Raw genomic sequence first — 5,034 nt, 5'->3', positions numbered from 1 at the left:
TTTTTTTTTTGTGGTTGCAAATTGTGATTCGATTTACCTTTTCCAATTATAATTTTTCAAACAGTACAATAGAAATGTAAATATGATTGCATTTTACCTCTGCAGCTCAGCATGTGGCAACCAAGCAATACTACCACGCACGTATCAATAACTCGAGCACAGTAATGGCTAAGGAAGGCAATTTCTGCCCATACCCATTTACCCACCCGGCCCGCCTACCACGTAGCCCGCCCAAAACCCACCCATTTAGTTAAATGGGTCTAATTGGACGGGTTCATTTTAATCCATACTAAACGGGTACTAAATGGGCGGTGTATATGTGCCCATTTGCCCGCCCGCGTTCCCAGAAGAAAAACTAAATATAGGATCCAAAAAATGCCCATTTGCCCCCCCGTCAATCTCTTCCTCTTTCTCTCTGGCGGCTTCCCTCCTCCTCCGCCTCCTCCTCCGCCTCCGACGCCGCCTCCGACGCGGCATCACCCTCTCCCTCATCATCTCCCTCTGCGATCGCGGAGTCAATCTCTTCCTCTCTCTCTCGCGGCTGAGTTCTCATTGATCCCTCCTCCTCCGCCTCCTCCTCTGCCTCCGACGCCGCCTCCGACGCCGCCTCCGACCCGGCATCACCCTCTCCCTCATCATCTCCCTCTGCGATCGCGGAGTCAATCCCGAAGCCCTAGCCGCCCTCGTCCGCGATCTCTCTTGGTCAGTTGATTTGTTTAAATTGTTCTTTTTTTTCTAAACTAGAGTCTATTCTAATCAAGGAGATTACATAAATAGATCGGCTATTCTAAACTACAGTCTATTCTAATCAAGTTTTTCTAAACTAGAGTCTATTCTTATTTTTTCATGAAGTTCAGTTGATTTGTTTAAATTGTTCTTATTTTTTCTAAACTAGAGTCTATTCTAATCAAGTTTAGCATAATTTGCACAAAATTATGATAGATTCTTGAAGATGCATACGACATTTGATCAAAATAGGACTGCAATTAGGTTTTCCATAATAATTAACAGTGCGAGTAACATTCACTGCAATGGCAATTGTTGTAAAGTTATCAGATGCAGATGCATACAACATTTGATCAAAATTAAAAAATAATTTGTATGTGTTCTTTGGGAATGTCATGTTTTTAGAACTTTTGTTGGGAGTGGATTGTGAGTGGAATTACAATTTATTTCTATTTATTTTTGAAAAGTTACAGCTGCAATTGACGTTCATACACGTATAAATTGTTGCGTGCAAACGATTTTTTTCTTTAAGTTCCAATTTGTATCGCAATTACAATTGTACATACTAAAATAAACTGCTATAACTGGTCTAAAATATGTCATTTTCATGCAACTACATCTACTAAAATAGGTTCTATCACATAATCCTCTAGAGCAATGCGTAAGGGATTTTTTCCCTGCATATGGTATCTTTAATCACTTATGTTCTGGTAAATTAAATACCATATTCAACATTAAATTTAATTCCAAATTTATTTACCTACTATAGAAATTGTGAGCTTGCAAGCATAACGCTAGTTGAATCATCTTCATTTGCCCTTCTTTGATTGTCAATTCAATCTGTTTATGGACATCAAATGCGTTCGTCCTTTGTTTTGCCTTTCCTTCTTTTTACTTCGATTCTTTTCCCATCTCTTGTCAATTTAGGGAAAGGGATCATGCCTGCCATCATGGTAAACATTAGTTGTCCACAAAGTTTGCGGTGACGACGAAAGCCTCCCAAAAATTTTCCTAACTCTCAACATCAGATCTCTTTGTAAATCATGTGCCATTGAATCAAGTATAATAGCAAGTGAATAAGACCAGTCTTCGTAATTCTTGTTATATTATTAGCGACATGTGAATTATTACACGAACCAATTACTGCTTTTATATTATTTTGTGCCTTTATTATGTGTTTGCTACCCAAAATTAATGTGCTATTAAATTATTTTTTTCAGCGATCATGTCTTTAAATGATCAATTTAGCATCCATGATGATGGTAGTGATGATGAGAGTACTTCTAAACATAAAAGAAGAGAAAAATCAAAAGTTTGGGATCGTAACCATTATAAATAATAGTTTTTATTAAATAATGAACACCTCTATTTGCTATTAAAAAAAACAAAACAGACAAACATATACAACAGTATATGAAGATCAAAACATGTAATTTTATGCTACTAACCAGACACAAACAGTCAAGAGGAACCTGATATAGAGAGTAAGCGAAATGTGATGGGGAAATAAACTTGATTACATGCATAAATAGTTACAGTAAAATGTTGACAATATTTCGGTATTACAAGATCACCTCTCAGAGAAAAAAGAAAAGAAAAGAAAATCTATGGAAGCACAGCGAGAACAGTGATTCCCTGATGATTTAGAAGTAACACGAGTTGCATGTGTTCAGGTTTCTGATAACAGTAGAAACTGTAATGCACTTTCCTCAGTATCCACATATAGAATCAGACACCAGAAAACCTGTAAAAAATACAAAGATGAGCTTAAGTTAATCTTCCGAGATTACAAGAGCAAAGAAATGGTTGTTACATACATGAATCATGCTTTAACAACAATCAAGCATAAGACTCAACAATACTACTGATAAGAGAACCAATCTCAAAATATTCCTTTTATCAACAGTTCAGAAGTGGAAATGAATTCTGATGTCCTAGCTACTGAAGCAGTCAGCAATGCGGCAACTACTATTCTCATTCACCAATTTCATCAAACAAAGTTAATGACTTTTCTCCTTTTAGAAATCATGGCCTAAAGTTGAGCCCAAACGTGAAATTTGGATTTGAAATACCCAGAATTTCAAATCCAAGCCCAAATCAGCATTCCCAAACACAGCCTTAAATCATGAGATTACAAATATTAAGTTCTTTATATATTAATACAGTTCCCATGGTTCATGAACTTTACTTGGTTAATTGTTTAATTTGATAGTTTGACTTAGCAATCTCATTAATAGTTTATATATGAAATGTTCTTATGACTCATGCCGCGTAACACTTAACTAAGTTGATAAACAGGGTCATTCAACTGCTGCCGCAGCAAATGTTCGAAAATTGAACAATTAACCAAGTAAAGTTTCATGATTTTTAGTTGCATTTGGAGCTGAAGTTGCTGTTGTTGCTGATGCAATTCTTGTTGCTGCTGCAGCTGTTGAAGATGATGTTGCTCCTCTAACTGAAGTTTCAAAAATTGCTCCAACTCTGGCATATACTGGTTAACTGACTGTTGATGCTGCAGAGAACCTTGAATTTGTTCAATAAATGGCACAGACGAATTCTGACGAGAAAGCAAGCGCTGCTGCTGAAGCTGTTGTTGCTGTTGTTGCTGTTGTTGTTGCTGCTGCTGAAGTTGCTGAAGCTGCTGCTGCCGAAGCAGTTGTTGTTGCTGCTGCTGCTGCTGAAGCTGTGATTTTGGTTGATTTTGGTTGATTCTGTAATATGTTTATACTGTTTCCTTGCGTTGTGATTATTGTCAGTCGCAGCATTGTCAATTTGGGGGCTAAGATTTACTTTCTCGTAAAATCCCTCCCTTTTGATCTTTGTTTCCTGGTCTTTTCTTTCTTCTGTCATGATCATGTTCATGCCTGAACATTTGAAAGATGAGAAATAAGTAGACTATGGTTGTGCTACTATTTTGTTTATAGACGAACTTACTACTCTTCTAGTTTATCAAGTAATTAAGTAGATTGTCCTTACTAATCGTGATCGTGTTGCTGATAGTTATGATGGCGTTTATATCAAGTTATTGATCTTATACAGATCCTTGCATACCTTGTGTTTTCTATCTTAATTCATTTAAATATACTCGCAATTTTTTTGTTATTGATCTTTAGGTTTTTGGTTTGGAAATTTGAGGTTAATTTTGCAAATGTGTGAGGTCTGTACTTTTATCCAGGCTTGTAAATGGTTCAATCATGAATTTGTCTGTATTTGTTTATCTTTGTTTATGTTCCTATCTTTGTTAGTATTTTATCAAAAGCCCCAACAAGTTTGCAAAAAGCTCCCAAAAAGTTTGCAAAAAGCCTACAATAGTTTACAAAAAAAAACCCTAAAAGTTTACAAAAAACACCCCAAAAGTATTATACATATATATGTACTATAGTTAAATGGGCAAATGGGCGACCCGTTTATTAAATGGGCGGGTAAAAACCCGCCCATTTAAATAATGTTAAATGGGCTATAAATGGGTAAATGGGCAAAACCTGCCCGCCCATTTATGGCCCGCCCATTTAAACCCATACCCACCCATTTAACATCTCTAGTAATGGCGAAGTGTGCAATATGATTCGCATTGAATCAGGGGTCTTCATTCCCTTTCAATTTATATAATATTCTATGGAGGCCTTTTTACCATTGGGCTCAGATTAGCGTAGTCTATCACTTCTTAATGGGTCTATTCAAAACTAACAAATTGGTATCAAAGTTGACGGCTCTTTGTTGTATGTTCTATTCGTTTCGAGATTTTGTTACTAAATTAAGTTAGATTTAGTAAGGAACGCATAAAAATAAATCCATTCAAATGTTAATTTTGATAGTAAATGGGATTTTATTTCACATTGAACAGTGAGTAATATCTATGGTTATTTATGTACTGACTCATAACTCAAAGAGGAAGCAGTTCCAATTATAGCTGGACTCACACCTCAAATACTATTTGTCCCCATTAAGCCCATGTTCATCCTTTTAATTAATGGGCCTCTCAGAGGTCGTTTGTTGTATGAAATACTCCATATGGTCATTTTGTAACTAAGCCGAAGTTGGGATTTGGATAAAACAGTGCTAACATGAGGTGTTTCAAAATGCTGGAAAGTACTTTTTCTTTAAAAAAAAAAAAACTTTAAAAAGTAAAGAAAATCATAAGTTCTCAAATTCGAACAGAAAATCAAGCAAACATTCAGCTCCTGTTGCATCAATTATTACACAAAAATCTACCAACGCATGAACCAGCAATAATCATTCAAATAAATACACAACATCCAAGCATTCTTGCCTAGTGACCCAAAGCTTTCTTTTCCACTGCCTCCTAAT

The 5,034-nt window shown here is 36.1% G+C and overlaps 1 long non-coding RNA gene across 1 annotated transcript; it reads left to right on the top strand.

The window, feature by feature from the left end:
• Positions 349–3,747, top strand: LOC109845356. The gene is made up of 2 exons (XR_002248321.1): positions 349–702; positions 3,098–3,747. It is a non-coding gene; the product is annotated as an uncharacterized LOC109845356 (long non-coding RNA).

Source organism: Asparagus officinalis, chromosome 6 (assembly GCF_001876935.1).
Source record: "Asparagus officinalis chromosome 6, Aspof.V1, whole genome shotgun sequence".
In the NCBI taxonomy this organism is placed as follows: domain Eukaryota; kingdom Viridiplantae; phylum Streptophyta; class Magnoliopsida; order Asparagales; family Asparagaceae; genus Asparagus; species Asparagus officinalis.
The sequence above is the reverse complement of the archived record's forward strand: the minus strand, read 5'-3'. Positions and strand labels throughout refer to the sequence as shown.